This window comes from Gouania willdenowi, chromosome 6 (assembly GCF_900634775.1).
Source record: "Gouania willdenowi chromosome 6, fGouWil2.1, whole genome shotgun sequence".
In the NCBI taxonomy this organism is placed as follows: domain Eukaryota; kingdom Metazoa; phylum Chordata; class Actinopteri; order Blenniiformes; family Gobiesocidae; genus Gouania; species Gouania willdenowi.
In genome coordinates, this window is record NC_041049.1 from 67,152,729 (window position 1) to 67,173,634 (window position 20,906).

The 20,906-nt window shown below is 38.0% G+C and overlaps 1 protein-coding gene and 2 pseudogenes across 1 annotated transcript in view; 2 read left to right on the forward strand and 1 right to left on the reverse strand.

Annotated features, from left to right (window-relative positions):
* klhl36 (kelch-like family member 36) overlaps nucleotides 1-20,906 on the forward strand; it is a 56,797-nt gene that overhangs the window by 21,869 nt on the left and 14,022 nt on the right. Inside the window, exon 2 of the mRNA XM_028448492.1 lies at nucleotides 3,214-3,309. The gene's annotated coding sequence lies outside the window, so the exon portion shown is untranslated. The remainder of the gene's footprint in view (nucleotides 1-3,213; nucleotides 3,310-20,906) is intronic.
* Nucleotides 654-2,275, reverse strand: LOC114464377 (rac GTPase-activating protein 1 pseudogene; annotated as a pseudogene).
* LOC114464299 (kelch-like protein 36) lies at nucleotides 4,584-19,017 on the forward strand (annotated as a pseudogene).

Consider the following 20,906-nt stretch of genomic DNA (forward strand, 5'->3'; position numbering starts at 1 on the left):
TTTTCACCCTTTTCTTTAAGGTTTTCAAGCTGCTACAAAACCTGCAACAAAACTGAATAAACTTTTAAAAGCTGAGTTGACCTCGTGTCTTACTTGCGTTCCATCCATGTCCTTTAAAGCTGGACAACAAGCATTGTAGAAAATAAGCTTGACACTTATGATTGCCTTATCTCAGAAAAAAAAAATCAACATTTTTGAAATTTTTTTGTTACTATAGCCTTACCTCTGAAATGTGAGTTTATCACATTTATCATGCTTTACTGGATTCTCACCCTAGTTTAAGTCTACTAATCATATATATATATATTTAAGGTCTTATGATAGCCTTATTTTAGAAAAAAAATATTCAAACAAAATTTTTATGCCTTTTGAAATTTCGGAGTTTGTCACATTTTTCTAATTTTTCATGCCTTACTGCATTTTAACACCAGTTTAAGTGTGCTCATCATATTTAAACTCGTTTTAAGGCTTTTATGATTATCAATAATTGAATTTGTATGCCTTACCTCAAAATGTGATGATTTTCATGCCTTACTGTATTTTCACTGCAGTGTAATTGTCCTCATTATATTTAAACAATATATATTTATAAATACACACACTTCTCAAAATACAAACACGTCAAACTATGACAAATTAAAGACAGACAAGGATTTCAAAGTTGTCCACGTGGTGGGCGTTAAAACATTTAATAAAAGCACAAACATTTAAGAAAATAGTCAAAAGTTCTGTTCTTAAACTACTGACACACGAGCTGAAACACCATCACAATAAAAGCACAACCAATATAGAAAGAAAAGCAATAGAGATACAAACAGCTGGGTTTTTCAAAATAAAACAACTATAATATAATATGTTATAAACAACTATATATGTACATAAAACAATGAAGCCTTTCAACATAATTAATTAAAATATTTCGGACTACAGTCTGGGGTACTTTGTCACCGCTGCTCCGTCACAAACTGGTCCCAGTAATTACTGGGCATGGTCAGCAGGTGCTCCATCACCTTGATCTGACGGTTGGTGTCCCACATGATGGTAATGAGGTCTGGGTTGGGGACGGCGTGGCCCACGATTGTCGGACCAAAAACAAGGGCCAGGTTGTGAATGTCCATCCTGGTTTCTAGGCTTTCAGCCACTCGCTGCAGATGCAGAACCAGGAAGGCCAGCGTGTCTCTGTTGGCTTTGGGCAGGTCACTGATGCTCTGGTACAGCAGAGAGAAGCTGTTCTCCTCATCAGAAACCTCTGCTGCGTCCATGAAGGCCTGGGTCAAGCGGAACGTGAGCAGCGGCTCCTTCAGGTTCCTTAGGAAGTCCTTGAGGAGCCCCGTCACGGTGTTGATGTTTTCCACCTCACTGAGGACGGGAACCATGTTAGTGAGGAGGAACTCCTCCTTCAGGTCTTTCACTTGGACGTAGGAACCGGACAGACGGTAGAGTCCGGCCTCACACAGGCCTCGCTGCTCAATCTCATTAACGCAGCTAATCACCAGAGGAGGAATACTGGGGGAGGAGTCAGGGGCGTAATCAGCCAGTACGTCATACACACACCCCTCTCCGACCTTAAGCGGGCAGCCAATGGGGTTGGGGGTGCAGGGCAGGGGGCAGCGCTCCCTACATTGTAGGTGGGACACCACTTTACAGTCACTGCACTTCATGGACCGCTTTAAAAACTTGATCTTCTTTCCACAGTGAACGCAGGACACAGGCTTGATGACCATGTTGGAGACAAAGTGGTGGAGACGAGCGGTGCCGTCGTTCTGTGGAGCGTTGGGCTGAGCTTTGAGCTCTGGCTCCACGGGAACCTTAAAGTCAGGCTTCACAGGTTCAGAGTCACACACGCCAGCACTTTCCCTCCCGCTGTGTGTCCGAGGAATCGGCTCAATGGTGGAAACGTCCTCCACGGGTCCTCCATTGGCAGGAACCTTCACGGTGGGGGTCTCGGTCACCAGGCTCTCGTTCTCTGGCAGCTTCTCCAACTCCGTCTCGCCCTTCGGTCTGGGGTGGATCTCCACGTCCACCTCCACCTGGTTGGGGGCGTGTTTTAGTGGGACTTCCAGGGCCCCTCTCTCTGTCTCAGCCTTAGTGAAGGTCTCTTTCCTGGAGCGGAGTTTCTGCTTCTTCTTCAACTTACGACGACAGTCGCCCAAGTTTCGAGCCAGTCGGCTAAAACCCAGGAAAGATAGAATGCCCATAATTTGACAAACTATCCTGAAGCTGCTTTAAAAACGTTTTTAAATGTTTATGTGATAGAGATGTGTTTGCGATCTGTCTCCAGATTGTGAACACTAACATCTATTCCTGAGAGTTTGTTTATATATTGTGAAGATGAAAGCTCAACTGACATTTGTCTCATGCTGACCGCTCATTGGTCGAGAGTTAACGGTTACTGCTCGCCTATTGGCCGAGAGTTTACAGTTAATTGTCGCCCGTTGAGCGAGAGTTGCAGTCACTTGTAAATAACCAAGATGATTGCGACCAATCACTGTTCTTTAATCCCCGGAAGTGTATTAGTGGTGGCCATGATAAAAGTTAGTTTGAATTTTCTGAGGAAAGGAAGTGTGGCCGTAGGATTATTACGTCACCTAGTGGAAGTGCGTCTGATCGTCAAAAAAACGTGACCACCTTTTCCTATCTCCTCTCCTAGGAAAGTGGATAGGAAAGGAGATAGGAGGGAATATTCGGACGCAGCCTAGAAATATTTCGATCATTACTCCATGTCGTGTTCATTTATTTTATTTTATTTTTAAATAATCATAAATTGTGTTGCATACTATTCTTTGTTTTTCTCCTGGAATGTATAATATAAGTACAGTGTGTAATTTTTGCATGTGATTATGTTTTTGTAAAAACAAAATAAAAGTACATCCGCGAGGACTTCAGAATAAAAGAAACAAGGTATTTCATATATTTTACAATAAAATCAAGAAAAACTATATCCATCATGTTTGAGTGAGGTTCATTTTTTTACATGTTTTTTTGCATAAACATACATTTACAGCGTTCTGGACAGCCCGTGGCGCTTCCTGTCAATGCTAGGGACTTTATTTTGAAAAATGGAAACGGAGGTGCATTTGTTCTAAATATTCCGGCCGGTGGGACGTGACATGCTAACGCTGTTTACAAGGTTTTTCAGACTGAATAATAGCTTTGTAATGTCACCGTAGCAGAATAGTGTACATGTGATTTTACAGGGTTATTATTCTACAGTGTCGGAGATTAAAGATGATACTTTATTGTTATTCAGAGGTGATACATGCGGAGGCTTGGTGTTGTGTGCTAACAGGAGATGCTGCTCACTGAGAGGTAAGCAGCTGTTCTTTAGACATAAATGTAATTTGTGTTTTTATTCCGCTAAAAGCTGTTTTACTGATTTTGTATTCCCAGGTAAACCAAATAGAAACCATATGGGACAATAATATGTCTCTAAAGAGCAACAGAACACCAGAAAACAACGTATTTCCTCTAATTCTAAAATATCAAAATCATGAACAATATGATGATTCATTCACTATCATTAGCTTTGCGTTAAAAATAAAATCCCATCTGTTCAGGTTATTTCAAAACACATGATTACATTGAGTTTACAAAATAAAAAAGATAGTATATTATAAGATTATGCCAAGTTTGTCGTACATAAACTATTAGTTGTGAAATCAATACCAAAAAATTCAGGTGAATGAATTTAACCTAATTATAAATAACTCAAGTAAAAAAAAAAAAAAAGTTTTATTCTGAAAGCATCACACATTCGTTTCCTCCTACAAATACAGACAAAACCTATAAAAACAAACCGTTTTCACCAAGTTTTATTTTTGTAAATTGAAAATTATTTTCATTATTTGTTTTGAATCATACTTTTTATTATTATTATTCTTGAATGGTTTGATTAATAAAATTATGTAAATCATGTTTAGTTGTTTAAAAAGTTAATGACCAAATCCTGTACATTTTCTTAATGTTAAAGCTTAATATACCTGCTTCTATACTGACATTTTAATTGAAGCTTTTGAAGTGTCATTCTATACATTTTGTCTGTGTTCATTATGCATTTTTACCATTTCCTATGATTAGGAGCGTACTGGCGAGATAATACAATGATGCTACCTTCAAAGTGATTTGTTAATTTTTTAGGAAAAAAGTTCCACAAAGATCAGCATTGCAGTTCACCCTGCATTTACATTAAAATACTTTTGTAACAATTGTTGTTTTTTTTTTTGTATTAAATATTTGTCTTTCATCAGTCTGAAGAACAGTAAATGGGAGGCGTTACTCTCTTATTAAATAAAAATATTGCAGTAGTTCACGACAAATATGCCTTCTAGTATTTTCCTGGCCAATAATCAACTTTTTTCCTTCATCCATTCAGTAAATCAGTGAATATATAATTTTTCAGATATTTGGATTAAGAGAAGAGTTATCATTATCAAAGCAGACTTAGGTGCTGTTCGGAAAATACAGAGTTTGTTACCACTGTCTGTGGGGATCTGTTGAAGAATGAAATATGCAAAGAAGTGATAAGGTCACTATCTTCATTATCATTGTTTGTTGTTTAGGTGATACCAAACCGACGAGACAAAATGGACAAACAGATTTTGGGGAGTCGTCCCGAGTGGGTCAGTGAATCATCAAAGGTCAGTGAGAAAAACTCTTTTTTTTTTTTTTTTTTTTTTTTTTTTTTTTCATCTTGGATTCAAAGATTAGTCAGGAGTAAATATGTTCCTGTTGGACATTTTTATCCATCGGGCTGTAATAAAGGAAAGGAGGATAATGAAATACCCTCATTCCATCCAGTTATCAAGCTTGGCCTTAAAACGTTGAGTGACATTTTATGACTTTCACAATTCACAATCATTATAAACATACGTGTTTTCTCAGAAAACTGTTCAGTGGACGGACCAGGCTGCTGAGAGGCTGCAGGGGCTCAACGAGCAGAGGCAGGGCGGTAGATTCTGCGACGTGGCTCTGGTTGCAGAAGAAGAGCGAGTCCCGGCACACCGTGCTCTGCTAGCCGTGTTAAGCCCGTACTTCCACGCCATGTTCACCGTGGGCATGAGGGAGGAGCAGCAGAATGAGGTAACGAAGAAGGAAAGAGACGCTTTTATAACAGAAGTCTGTAGTCAGGAGAGGAGGATTCTGTGTCTGAACAAAAGTAGTTTTCAGTCGTAGATGCAGGTGGACGACATGTTCATAAATAAAAAATCTGTGTGGTAAAATATAACTGTTTTTGACGTAAGGCTGCACAATTAATCAAATTTTAATCATGATTATGATTTTGGCCTCCACGATTAAATTAACCTGTTTGTCTGCAATTTTTATGTTTAAAATGCGACCTCGGATGGATATAAAACTAGTTTTCGGGATTTTTTTTTTTTTTTTTAGGTGGGGTGCTGGTGTTGAACGTGTGGACACGCCCCCATGAGTTGATTGACATAAGTACCAAATTAATTAGTATTATTAATTCATTCTTTAATCCAGCGGACACTCAAGCCAGAAAATGTTGACACGCGAGTGTTTCTGGCTAAAAACCTGCAGCTTAAGCTTAATGTTCTTAACTTTCTCTTTATACGCTGTGATTGTTTTTGAAGGAGTTGCACTCTAACAGTATAATTATAGTTAGACAATAGTTCATTTTGGCAAATTCTTGGGTACATTTTAGTATTTATCAATATTCTTGTTTAAAGCTTTTTTTTGGACTCTAAACTGTTCACATATTGTTTGTTAAAAAATAGTAAATTAAAGATACAGTCGTTTTCCCTAAAATGATAAATAATTGTGATAATTTTTTTGGCCATAATCGTGCAGCCCTAATCTGACGTAATGTTCTGACTTTTTCTGACCTGGACATGTTGCTGTGTTCTCCTTTTATTCTCAGTGTAAATGTTGTTTTTCATCATCATGGATTTAAAAAGGCTTTGGGAATTCATCTGGACTTGTTGCTGTTTGTCTGCAGGTGGAGTTAATCGGTGTCTCCATCACTGGTCTGAAGGCTGTGGTGGGCTTTCTGTACAGTGGAGAACTTTCACTGGATGGAGGAAACATCCACCATGTGCTGGAAGCTGCTCATCTCCTGCAGTTAAGGTGTTAACAGAGAAAGGGTGGGTGGATGGGGGGGGTCATCATCAGAGCCACAGCCACTAGTGCATAAAACAGCAAATTAAAATACATCTGAAGAAGACCTAAAGAATTTCCAGCATTTTGGATCAATTTGTGTCTCATTATTGTGCAAAAGAATGATTTTAGCCGCTGATTATAAGTATCAGACTTAGAACTATTAAAGCTGGGGTGTCTAAACTTAATCCTGGAGGGCCCCAGTCCTGCATGTTTGGAGTACAAGCTGACGCAACAGACTTAATAATTCATTATTCACCCAATTATAGTCAACAAAGTGTTGATAATAGGCACAGATTTAGGGAAATGGTGAGCTACCCTTGGGGAAAATACATTTTATATCACTTTCACATCATAACCTGGTGTGTTTTTGTATAAATGTAATCATATCTTATATAAATTGGATATTATACCTGGATCATATAGGCTGCTCTTTTTATCATTTAACATTAAGGATGTGACCAATATGACAGAGCGCTGATACGCCCAGGGCGGTGTCTAAGTGGGGAAAAACAAGCCTGTTTGTGGATCTTACCAGGAATATAAGGATTTTCCTGGATAGTTGGGGATGGCCCATACAGTGGTGCGCTCTATACCAAATATGGTACCTTATAGCTCCGCCCACGATAGGTGCATAGGAGTGCCTGTCAGGAACAGTTTTTGTCCCAAGTAGATATATTTATATGGATAATAGTACTGGAGACCAGAGGTGTAAAGAGTACTGGTATATTTTACTCAATTAGAAGTACTGTTCATTTTTACTCAGGTACAAGTAAGTCATACATTAAATACTCAAGTACACGTAAAACATTGCTCAATTAAATAGTACTCAAAGTAAAAGTTACTAGTTACTTTTGTTTATTTGTAATAATAAATCTTGCAGGGTTGGGTTCAATTACATTTATTTTTGTTACAATTACGTTTTAAATTACCCATGTTCAATTCCGATTACAATTATACAATTATGATTGGCTCCAACCTTGATAGGACAGTGACACAGTTTGAATGCATGCGGAACGTGCGGCACGGTGAGGTTGATGCGTACGCTTTGGGTGGTGCTCAGGTGTGGCGTGCCGTGGACTTCTGCTGCCAGTATCTGGAGAGCGAGGTGAACGAGGAGAACTACCTGTACCTGCAGGAGCTGGCTCTGCACTACAGCCTGGAGAGGCTCGACGCCTTTATTGATCGCTTCATCCTCGCTCGCTTCTCCACGCTCTCCTTCAGTCCTGATTTCTTGTAGAGCATCTCCCTGTACAAGCTCACCTCCTACCTCTCCAGTGAGCAGGTAAAACCACCATGTAGGGACAAATCTGCTGTTATGAGCAGCAAGTAGAAATGACTAGATCTCTTAGACTAGAAATGGGCAACTTTTATCACAGTGAGGGCCACAAAAATGTAATTGACTGATCCAAGGGCCACACGATCAACATTAATGACAGAATTTAGAATAATGACCAATCTGAGCATTGATACAGGAAAGAACAAAGGGTTTGTCTATTGTTGTAGTCCTTTTGCATATCTCACTCTCATTTTAGCTCTTTTTTTGTAGTCACTTTGTACATTTTTGTCTAGTTTTTGTTGTCAGTTTGTCATTTTGTATATTTTTCTCATTTTGTTTTTTTTAAAGTCATTTTGTGTTGTTTTGTGTATTTTTGTGTTTTTGAATTTTTTTTTTGTGTTTTTGCCATTTTGTGTGTTATGAGTCAACTTGTGCATTTTTGTTGTTTTTGGATTCACTTTTGTTTTTTTGTCATGGTAATGTATATTTTTCTGTTACTTTTGTGTGTTTTCATTGCCTTTTTTGTGTATTTTTCCACATTTGTAGGTGTTTTTGGAGTAATTTTAACTTTGGGGGGCCGCACAAAACTAATTTGAAGGCTGCATGTGGCCCCCGGGCCGCCAGTTGTGCAGGCCTGTCTTAGACAATATTTAAGTTTCACTACATATTGTAACTCAACCATTCCTTACTCAGGTTCAGCACGACAGCGAGCAGGCGCTGCTACAGACCGCCCTGCAGTGGCTCAGCCAGACGCCCCAACGAGCTCCTCACACACAGAAGCTTCTCTCCCTCGTGAGGTTCCCCCTGATGCCCGCGGGAGACCTGGTGAGCCGGATCCTGCCAACGATGCAAGCCCTGCTGCCAGAGGAGGTGGGCTGTGAGGCCCTGGTGGAGGAGGCGATGGGATACCACGCCACAGTCAGCGCCCAACCACTCCTACAGAGCGGACGCAACGCACTAAGAGGAGGGGTGGAGGGGCTGCTGCTCGTCGGAGGAGAGGTGCTCGTTATCATTTTCACTGTGGAGAAATATTTGAGCCATATTTATCAAGATTCCTCAAAACTCTCCTTAGCTGCAAAATTATATTATTCAAAGTTTAATTAGAAGACTTGCAGTTGGCTGTACCCGTCCTAATTCATAATGATTAACTGCTGAGGTTAATTGACGTCAGCTGGGGAGACGAGAAACCATTAAGGTTTGAAATGCCATACTATGTTCTAAACATTACACACTCAATGAGTATATACTGTCTAATATATACTATAAGTATGATTAGGATGATAACCGTTCCCACTGAAGTATACTTCCAAGTTTCCCAAGATGCATTTTAAACCTACAAAAAAAAAACATGAAGCACACTAAGGCTATATATCTCTGTTAATTCTCCACCTTTTAAAGTTCTAAAAACATTTTAAGTGAGAAAGTGACCAAGTAGAATATCAACTTTTGCTCATTTGATCCATAAAACTTGTAGAAACCTAGAGATCCTTCATAGTGCTACTGACTAAACCTCCGGTTAACTTCAAAACAAGAGCATTATTTACAAAAGAGTTAAAAACTAATGGACGATAAGAAGAGATGCTTTTGTTTTGAAAAGGGGATGTTTGACTTTTAGCTTGAAGCTGGTCCCAGGACTATTTTACGTTCTGCTAGCAATGCATCATGGAGCTGTTGTGTATGTTAGTGTGCCCACTGTACATACTTAAAAAATGTCATGAGTAATATGTTGGTATGCCATTTCTAACACAGCCTAAAACTTGTGGAGCTAGATACACAACCCATCACATGAATGCACTTTAGATCATGGTCCAAAGCTGAATAAATAATTACTCAATAACTAGTTGGTGTCAGAAATGTCTTTGAAATCATTTATATCAACATTTAGCTCAAAACGTATTTATTGTGGAACGTCAGGGATTCCATAAGGTAAGAAGGATACTGAACATTTAGATATAGAAAAAAACCCTCATAAAGCTTTCCTGTCCTTAGATGTAGAGAGAGTACTTGGTGGGGGCCTAGCAGGTGTTCCTGAGTTCAGGTGAGGTGCTTGGGTGGGGGCCTAGGCTCATTAGCTGGGTTGCTGGGCCGCGTGGGGTGTGTTTGACACCTCTGCTTTAAGCAAAACTAAAGAAAAGAACATTAACTCCAAGGAATTAGTATGAACTGTGAGTGTTCTGTGCTGTCAGGTGTCTGAACGTGGACAGGAGCTGAGCGCCAACGTTTGCAGACTGGACGAGGGAACGGGATGCTGGGAGGTGGAAGCGGAGCTCCCGGCCCAGCGGAGCCACCACAGCCTGGCAGTGCTGGGAGGGTTTATTTTCACAGCAGGAGAAAGCTCCTCTAGAGACAACGGAGGAGGTGCGACCTGTGACCTGCTGCACAGATATGACCCCCGACACAAGCAGTGGACCCAGGTAGGGTAACCACGACCTCACCGCTTCTCTATTTAGGCATTGAAACATATCAAACTGTTAGAGTAACTAACCCCTGCTTTCTGCTGACCTGCCATAACTGCTACCTTCTCATAACATTACCAAGGGGGATCATTTAGATACAGAAGAGGATTGGACCTAGCACAGAGCTCTGAGGAACCCCGTAGCTTACTTTAGTGTACACAGAAGACTTATTATTCACGTGTACAAACTGGTACCTGTCAGATTGGTCGGACTTAAACCAGTTTAGGGCAGTCCCTGTGATTCCAAGTAATTCCTCTAATCTCTCTAGTAGAATATAGTGATCTATAGTGTCAAAAGCTGCACTAAGATCTAATAAAACCAGCACTGAGAGTCGTCCTTCATCTGAAGCCCAGAGTAGATCATTAGTTACTTTAACTAAAGCAGTCTCTGTGCTGTGTTGAGCTCTAAAACCTGACTGGAAGTCCTCGAACAGGCTGTTGTTTTGAAGGAAGTCACAGAGCTGAGCCGCCACAACTTTCTCAAGAATCTTTGAAATAAAAGGAAGATTAGATATAGGCCTGTAGTTTGCTAAAGTGCTGGAATCAAGAGTAGGTTTTTTGAGAAGGGGTTTGATTACAGCTACTTTAAAGGACTGTGGCACGTAGCCTATTGATAGGGATATATTTATTGTCTCCAACAAAGATGGGCAGACCAGGGGAAAAACTTCTTTAAACAGCTTAGTTGGGATTGGATCTGAAAGGCAGGTCGATGGTTTGGAGGATGAAATAATAGAGTTAAGTTCCTGAAGTCCTATATGCGTGAAACAGTTTAGGTTTGGCCGATTTACATTTAATGGTACAGCAGGCCCAGGTGAATGCAGGGAGTGGCTAATTTTATCTCTAATCTTATTATTTTTATCGTTAAAAAATGTCATAAAGTCCTCACAGCTGAGGGCTAGAGGAATCATGGGCTCAATAGAGCTCTGACTTTGTGTTAGCCTGGCTACAGTGCTGAAAAGGTACCTCGGATTATTTTTATTTTCTTCAATTAGTGAGGAGTAGTATGTAGATCGAGTATTTTTATTTATTTTTTATTTATTTATTCAGTTCATTTCCGACATGGTTGCATTCACAGAAATTCATTTGACATTCAGAGCAAAATCACATCATTGTTTTTTTTTTTTTTTTTTTAATCCTTTTTCATGCCGGAAAGGGCGACGGAAAAAAGCATTATGCTTATTCAGATCCGTCCCCTAATTTGAACACAGATAATTTTACATCCAACCTCGTTTCTTCCCTTTTTTTTTTTTTTTTCTTTTGTCCTTTTTTATGTGATGTGTTCTCGTCTGCAGTCATTGTTCCTGTTGTTACTCCTCTTCACTGTCCTTTTCATCCGTATCTCCTCGGGCTTTCTTTTCCAGTCGTTGTTTACGTTCCTCCAACTCTCCAAATGTAAAGTTCTTCTTCTTTCGGAGTACCTTCATATCCTCTGAAAGTCGCCTCAGCATACGATGCATCAGAAAGGCACATGCACATACACATACCCCCATCATTAGCAGGCCAAAGATCATGACTCCTAGCAGATAGATGTCCTCCACATCTTCCACTGTCAGCTGGGAGAGACAGAGCATCTGGCTTCTCCCTCGTGCATCCATGACATATCCACTTGGGTATGTGTCCTTTGGACACGGTATTTCGTGCTGAAGCAATTGCCTCGTTGAGAAAATTTTGTCAATGGCGCTCAATGACCAGTTGCTGAGTTCCATGTCGTCGCTGTAGAGTTCAATGGAGAGTTGACTTGAGATCTGTATGCATGTAGAAATGTACTCCTCGTTTTCTCCTTAAATTGTTTCAGATTATCGGACTGTTGTGTCTCTTCGTCAAGGCTGTTCCAGAGGTTCATGGCTCTATACACAGTACTATGTTTGCCAACGTTTGATATGACCCTGTTTGGTCTAAACACATTATTATGTCTGAATTCATAGGGATTTTGATTGTATGTGAAACGTTTTTGTATTCGATGTGGTAGTATTTTTGATGAAGCCCTAAATGCGTGTATTTGTGTGTTGTAGTGTATTATTTCTTGCAGTTTTAGGTATTTTGACTTCTCAAATAAATCGTTTGTGTGTGTGTTGTGTGGTACTTTATGTAAAATTCTTATAGCTTTTTTTTGTTGTTTAAATAGTGGTTCAAGATACGTTTTGTAGTTATTACCCCATATTTTGGAGCAGTAATTTAAGTGCGATGCTATGAGTGAAGAATAGATTGTTTTAAGTGATTTGGTATGTAGGATTTGTTGAAGCTTCCATAGGATGTAACTGCTTTTGGCAACTTTGTTTTTGACTGTTTGTATATGTTTTTTCCAGGTCAGCTTGTCATCCATCCACACTCCGAGTACCCTATATTCTTTTACTTGTTCTATTATTTCCATGTTTAGTTTCATTCTTATATCTACCGTTTTTTTTCTCTTTCCGAAATTAATGAATTTTGTTTTACTGACGTTTAAGGCTAGTTTATTTACATCTAACCAAGTTTGAATTTTTAATAGTTCCTCATTTGTTGACTCTATTAGAGTTTTAATGTCTTTGCCTGTGCATAGGATGGTTGTGTCATCTGCAAACAACGTTAGTTTGAGGCAATTTGAGACTTTGAAAATGTCGTTTATGTATAGAATGAACAGTGTTGGCCCTAAAATTGAACCCTGTGGAACACCACATTGTATGGTTTGGCATTTTGATGTGTGTTCTTCAAAGTCAACATATTGTCTCCTATTTGTCATATAGCTTTTAAATCCATTTTAAGGCGTTGTACTTTATTCCGTAATTTTGAAGTTTTTGTTCAAGAATATCATGATTAATTGTGTCAAAGGCTAGTTTTTTTTCTAATGCTTCTCTTATATTCTCCGTGATGTCAATTATAGCCATAGCTGTCGAACGTCCTTTTCTAAATCCATATTGCCCTTCATGTAGTATATTATTGTCTTCTATAAATTTGTCGAGTCTGTTCATAAACAGTTTTTCCAGAATTTTTGATAATTGTGGTAATATTGATATAGGTCGATAATTAGTGAAATTACATTTTTCTCCACCCTTGTAAATCGGTCTGATTTTTGCAATTTTCATCTTTTCTGGGAAAACCCCATTCTTGAATGATAGATTACTTATATGTGTTAATGGCGGGGTTATTTCAGCTGTTATGGTTTTTATTAGACTCATAGTTAGATTATTAGTGTCTCTGGATTTTTTTGAGGTACAGGTTGTGATTATTCTGTCCACCTCTGCTTCTGTTACTTCTTCGAGTACAAGGTACTTATCAATGTCTTTCTTCTCATTGTCAAAATGGTTCCATTTAAGTGTTGGGTGTTTATTTATCCCTTTCTCTATGTCTTTTCCAGTATTTATGAAAAAACTGTTGAGTTCTTGTGCTATTATGTTTTTATTGTATTCTTTTACATTGTTTATTATAAAATGGTCTGCATTTTTTTCTTTGCATTTGCGCATGGTTATGTTGTTTATTATTTCCCACAATTTTTTGTTTTTGTTTTTATTCTCTTTTAATTGTTTTTCATAATATTCTCTTTTTTTTTCTCTTAGTAAATTATTAACTTTGTTTCTGTATTTTTTGTAACGTACTTCTGCTTTTAATGTTTTTTCTGTTATATATTTTTTATATAATATGTTTTTCTTTTTGCATACGTTGGCTATTTTCTTATTAATCCATGGTACATTGTTTATTTTACTTTTGGTTGTTATTTGTTTCAAAGGGCAGCATTTATCGTATATTGTCGTTATTGTGTCTGTAAATGTGTCATACGCTGTATCTACATCTCCTTCCTTGAAGACAGTTTCCCACGTCTCTCTTTTTATCTGTTGTTTAAAGTTTTCTAGTTGTTTTTCTCCTTCCAGTCTCCTGTATGTCTGTGTGTTATGATTTTCACGGTTCTTCTTCTCTTTTGTGTTTAGTATCATAAATATTGGTAAATGATCAGAGATGTCATTTATTAATATACCACTCTTTACATCTGTGTTTTGTATGTTTGTGAAGATGTTATCTATCAGTGTTGAGCTGTGTTTATTAATTCTGGTTGGTTGCGTTATGAGAGGTTTTAATCCATTTGTGTACATGCAATTGGTGAAGTCTTCAATGTGTGTATTTTTTAAAGGATTTAAAATGTTTATATTGAAGTCTCCACATATCAGTAATCTCTTATTTTTAATTTCTTCTATCATTTTAGTTAGTTTCTCATTAAATATGTCTATTTTACAGTCAGGTGCACGATACAAACAACAGATTATTATCTTACGTCCCTCTGGACTTGTAATTTTCACTGTTATACATTCCATTACTTCTTCCACAGTTAAACTCAAAGACTCTATAATCTCCATCTCAATATTTTCTTTTATGAATAGTGCTACCCCTCCTCCTGGCTTATGTAATCTGTTCTTATAGACAAATTTATATCCTTTTATCATAAAATCCATGCCTTTTTTTTCTGTCATCCAAGTTTCTGATAGTGCTATTATATCAAATCTATACAAAGTAGAGATGTAATCCTTAATGTCTTGAAAATTTGCATACATACTGCGACAATTACAGTGAACAAGTGACAGACCTTTTTCCTTCTTATTTTCCACTTTGAAGTCATTCTCTGTGTAGTAATGGCTGTTCGTGTATTGTTTCCAATGTGAAAAGTTGTTTGGGTCCACTTCGTCTACTTGATTAATCTCCCGTTGTTGATGTTGATGATGTGTGGATGATTTTTAGTGATTCTGTCCATAGCCATGATTTTTATCAGTGTTCTTGACTTTTAGGTACCTCATTCGTATTTTTCCAGGTCTTCCATCCTTTGGAGTAGAACGGGTTTTCCATTTTCTCCTCCTGGGGGTGTAATGTAAATCCTGCAGCCTCTGGTCCAAGTTTTCACAATTTTTCCTCCTTTCTTCAGTTGGCGTGCTTTCCATGCGATACTTGCATTCTGCTTCGTCAGGTTCTCGTTCATAAACACCATCGTTCCCAAAAGTTTTCTTCCTTGTTTCATTATTTCAGCTTTATATTTCACGTTGGTGAATGTAATTTTCACATCTCTGGTGTCTTTGCGTTTTGGCAGCAGCTGGCAGTAGTTGATGTTGTCTGGGTTCACTTCAATACCTTTCGAGTCCAGGTAATCAATCACCTGTTGTCGTAAGTATGTCGTAAGGCTGTCATGTATTTACTATGGCTTTCTTTCCAGAGTATTCGTGACTCCTCTGTTTTATTGGAGCACCACATTCTCTCTAATTTACGGGTTGTTTGTTTGAGTGTGTGAGTTTCAGAGCTAAACCACGGAGCTTTCCTCTGACGTTTAATAGTTTTTTCCCTCAATGGGGCAATTGAGTCCAAGGTGGATTTTAGTAGACTAGCAGAGCTATCGACAAGCAGATCCAGTTGAGAGGGGTTATAATTAATATCATAGTTATTTATTGGATGGTGCACCGAGTTTAAGGCAGCAGGAATGGCCTCTTTAAATTTAGCCACAGCACTATTGGACAGATTTCTACTCGTAACTATTTTATTGCACAGTGCGAGATCCTCTAGGATAATGTTAAAAGATATTAAAAAGTGATCTGATAGCAGAGGATTTTCAGGGTAGACTTTTAGTTCATTAATATCAAGGCCATATGTTAGAACAAGATCAAGAGTATGATTTAAACGATGAGTAGCTTCATTAATAGTTTGAAAAAAGCCAACTGAGTCTATTAGGGACATAAAGGCTGAGCTCAGGCTATCACTATCTTTGTCAACATGGATATTAAAATCTCCTACTATCAGTATTTTATCAGAACTGAGGACTAAGTTTGATATAAACTCAGAGAATTCTGATAGAAATTCAGAATAAGGGCCTGGAGGACGGTAAATTATCACAAATAAGACTGGCTGGCAGGTTTTTGATTCGGTATGAGATAAATTTAGAACCAGGCTTTCAAAGGAAGTGTAACTGGCCTTTGGTTTAGGATAGATTAGGAGAGAGGAATGATAAATAGCTGCTACACCACCTCCACGGCCTATGTCTCGTGGCATATGAGTATTTAAATGACTGGGAGGAGTGGCTTCATTTAAACTAACATATTCATCTTGATACAGCCATGTTTCAGTTAAACAGAATAAATCAAAGTTATTTTCTGAGATAAGGTCATTTACTAGTAGAGATTTGGATCTCAGTGATCTAATATTTAATAGAGCACATCTAATGGTTTTATGTTTTGGTGTTTCTAGATTTGAGATTTTAATTTTTTTCAGATTTTTATAATTGATACCTCTTTTATTTGATTTTATGTTAAAATCATTGTGAAATTTGGGGGACAGACACCGTCTCCATAAAATAATATTCACCACCATCACAACAGTTGTCATGGCGATGAACACAGCTATCATAATAGCAATGGGAGGGAAACTGTCCTAAGGCAAGCGCAGAGGGGCGTGGAGGACTCCACCTCTGTAACATGGTCTCATTCATGAGATGTCTTAACAGTGACTGTGCCATGTTTTCTGATAGTAGAGATGCTCCCTCCAAAGTAGGGTGGATTCCATCTCTTCCTATCAGGTTCGGTTTTCCCCAGAAGGATCTCCAATTATCAATGAAGCCCACCTCGTTTTCTGGACACCACCTCGATAGCCAGCGGTTAAATGATGACATGCGGCTATACATGTCATCACTGGTCAGATTTGGTATGGGACCAGAGAAAATTACGGAGTCCGACATTGTTTTAGCATAAGCACAAACTGATTCAATGTTCACTTTGGTTGCTTCCGACTGACGACGTCGGGAGTCATTAGTGCCGACATGGAGGACTATCCTATCAAACTTACGGTTACTCTTTGCCAGCAACTTTAGATTTGATTCTATGTCGCCCGCTCTGGCCCCTGGGATGCACCTCACGATGCCCGCTGACTTCGCTAGCTTCACGTTTCTCACTATGGAGTCGCCAATTATCAGAGTTTGTTCCCCGGTGAGTGTGTTGTCCTCACGGAGGGGGGAGAACCTGTTTGAGACGTGAACATGGTGGTGTCCCGAGCGGCTTTTTGACCTTCGACTATGCTTACCACGGACAGTAACCCAGTCATTGCTGGCCGGGGGGGAAGCTAAGCCAGAGCTAGCACGGTCCGCACCGGCTAGGTCCTGCTTGCTAGCTTCTGTTTTGGTATCAGGGGTGCGGAACCGCTTCTCCAGATTGTTGATCCTCGCCTCCATATCTAACAGTACGCTACACTTTATGCAACTACCATTGTCCCTAAAGGAGGACGAGGAGTAATTAAACATCTGACACACCGGGCAGGAGAGCGGAGGGGAGGCGAGAGAAGCCATAGGTGCTAAATTTAAGCTAAGCTAAGGACAAAAGGAAGTTTAAAGGAGATTACACTGCCTCTAAGAGGAGAGATTGCTTTTTACTTAACCTTCGTACGTTTAACTGTACGATAAAAAATTAAAACAAGTGTTTTCAAGGCTAAAATATCAATGACAACAAGTTTGATTAGCGTTAGCAGAACACAGGAGTAGAGCGCTGCAAGCAGCAGTAGAGCGTAAACAGGAAATGATCGATACGTCACCACGTCACCAGCCACCTCAGCACGTCCATTTGAGGAGAATGACACTTCTGCGTCATTGATAAGCTCCGCCCACTACTCTCCATCCCCAAGGCTAAAAATGCCTTTATCTGCTGTAGACTCAACCACTGTAATGAACTTCTCATTGTGTTGTCAGCAAGTCTGCACTGTTGCTGACGCACAACACAACTCACTCAAACTGCCTCGACACACACAATATTCTGTCAGTCTATAGACAAAAACGGATTAAAGACTTCCTTTTCCTCACAAAACGTTGGTTCTTCCCCTCGGATGGATTCTAGATTTTTTTTATGATGTATTTGTTTTACATTTTATGACTTTCACATTTCACTATCATTATAAACATACGTGTTTTCTCAGAAAACTGTTCAGTGGACGGACCAGGCTGCTGAGATGCTGCAGGGGCTCAACGCGCAGAGGCAGGGCGGTAGATTCTGCAACGTGGCTCTGGTTGCAGAAGAAGAGCGAGTCCCCGCACACCGTGCTCTGCTAGCCGTGTTTAGCCCGTACTTCCACGCCATGTTCACCGTGGGCATGAGGGAGGAGCAGCAGAATGAGGTAAAGAAGAAGGAAAGAGACGCTTTTATAACAGAAGTCTGTAGTCAGGAGAGGAGGATTCTGTGTCTGAACAAAAGTAGTTTTCAGTCGTAGATGCAGGTGCACGACATGTTCATAAATAAAAAATCTGTGTGGTAAAAACATAACAGTTTCTGACACAAGGCTGCACAATTAATCAAATTTTAATCATGATTATGATTTTGGCCTCCACGATTAAATTCACCTGTTTGTCTGCAATTTTTATGTTTAAAATGCGACCTCGGATGGATATAAAACTAGTTTTAGGGATTTTTTTTTTTTTTTAGGTGGGGCGCTCGTGTTGAACGTGTGGACACGCCCCCATGAGTTGATTGACATAAGTACCTAATTAATTAGTATTATTAATTCATTCTTTAATCCAGCGGACACTCAAGCCAGAAAATGTTGACACGCTAGTGTTTCTGGCTAAAAACCTGTAGCTTAAGCTTAATGTTCTTAACTTTCTCTTTATACGCTGTGATTGTTTTTGAAGGAGTTTCACTCTAACAGTATAATTATAGTTAGGCAATAGTTCATTTTGGCAAATTCTTGGGTACATTTTAGTATTTATCAATATTCTTGTTTAAAGCTTTTTTTTGGACTCTAAACTGTTCACATATTGTTTGTTAAAAATAGTCGTTTTCCCTAAAATGATAAATAATTGTGATAATTACTTTGGCCATAATCGTGCAGCCCTAATCTGACGTAATGTTCTGACTTTTTCTGACCTGGACATGTTGCTGTGTTCTCCTTTTATTCTCAGTGTAAGTTTAGTTTTTCATCATCATGGATTTAAAAAGGCTTTGGGAATTCATCTGGACTTGTTGCTGTTTGTCTGCAGGTGGAGTTAATCGTTGTCTCCATCACTGGTCTGAAGGCTGTGGTGGGCTTTCTGTACAGTGGAGAACTTTCACTGGATGGAGGAAACATCCACCATGTGCTGGAAGCTCCTTGTACATTTATTTTGTGTGAAAATGTGATGTTTTGTTGTTGTTTTCGGAGTGTTTTTGGAGTAATTTTGTGTGTTTTCGTTATCATTTTGTACATTTTTATCCTTCTGAATTTTGTTGTTTTTTGTTTTAGGAGTCATTTTGTGTGTTTTTGTTGTCATTTTGGGGTCTTTTTTTTTAACCTATTTAGTGTAGTTTTGTTTGTTTTTTTTCAGTTATTTATTGTAGTAATTTTGTGGGTTTTAGAGTAATTTTATGTAATTTTGGTGTCATTTTGTTTATTTTTGCTTTTTTTTGTGTATTTAAGCAATTTTCTTTTCACACTTTTGTCATATTTTGTGTATGTGTCTGCCATTCCATGTTGTCTTTTTTTAAAATATTTTTCTGTGATCCTGTATATTTAGTTGTATTGTGGGGTTTTGGTGTCATTTTTTAGTCTTTTTCTGTGTTTTTTTGTCAATATTTTTTACGTTTTTTATTGTAGTCATCTTCTATGTGTTTAGTCATTTTATGTATATATATATATTTGTAATTTAGTATTACAGTAATTTTATTTATTTTTGCTGTTTTCTCTATATTTATTCAAATTTCTTATATATTTTTCTGCCATTCCGTGTGTTTTTGGGGTTATTTTGTGCATTTACATTTGGGACCCAAGTTGCCCATGTCTGTAGTTCAGTAAGCTGTAGTAAGAAGTGAATTAGATTTTTTTGTGTGTATTTTTATTTTCTTTGGAATAAGAAAACTCAATGAAACTTTTAACGTGAAAAGAAGAACAAGAACATACCTACTTGTTATTTGTGCATGGTTGTGCAGTCATTTAAATGTTATAATGTGTATGTCTGGTATCTTTAAAAATGTCTGAGTTGAATAAATGGGTTTTATATTTTCTTACAAATGTTTTATTCTTATTTTATTTTTTCATATTTCATAACTTGTTTTAAGGATCTTATGATAGCCTTATCTCAGAAAAATGTTTTCTCATTTTTCATGCCTTACTGGATTTTCACTCCTGTTTAAGTGTGCTCATCATATTTAAACTAGTTTTAAGGGTCTTATTGGTTTTCCAAAAATGAAGAAAAGAACAAATGGCACTCCAAACGCTCCAATACTCCAGAAGAAAACACCTCTGCCAACACACTCAACCTTCTCTCACTTCTCACCTGTTCTGTCCAGTACACCTTAGGTCAGGTATAGGTGTAGTTCAACAATTAGACACTAGATGGAGCCCCAACATAAGTATTGGGTCTAAGCTCTGATTAAACATTTATCACACCTGTGTGTTTGGACACTCAGACAATGCAGTGGTAGTTGTTGGTGAGTGTCTTCAGGGTTATTATGGTTTATTTTAAAGTTAAAAGCTCCTAAAAGCAAGTATTTAAGTTGGAATGTAGGTCATGTTAAAGTACACAGGCTGATTCCATGTTTTTATGACTTTTGACCCAAATTTAAGTTAACTCTACAGCCAAAGTGTTTGGCCTTTTCAATTTTTTTTGCCTTGAGACATCTTAGTCAAAATACATGAAGTTACTATTTGATCCAATTGATATATATATATATATATATTGTGATTTCATAGTGTAATTTAGGTTAAAAGAAGGAAGAATAAAATCCACTAACATGTTAAGAGTAATAAATATTGGTTAAGAGTTTCTGATAAATAAGTTTACATAAATACTAAAAAGAATAAATAAGTTTATGGGTAAAATAAATGTTAAAAACTTAGACTTTGATTAAAAAGGTTGAAATTTTACAAATAGAAATAGTTAAACATTGTAGGTTGGTTTTAAAAAAACATTAAATAGCAAAAAATTAATTAGAATAATGAATAAATTGTTTAAAATAGTAAAAGTTCAGGTGGTTAATTTGTTTAAAAACTTTTGAATAGAGCTCATTCTTCTTTTTCACCCTTTTCTTTAAGGTTTTCAAGCTGCTACAAAACCTTCAACAAAACTGAATAAACTTTTAAAAGCTGAGTTGACCTCGTGTC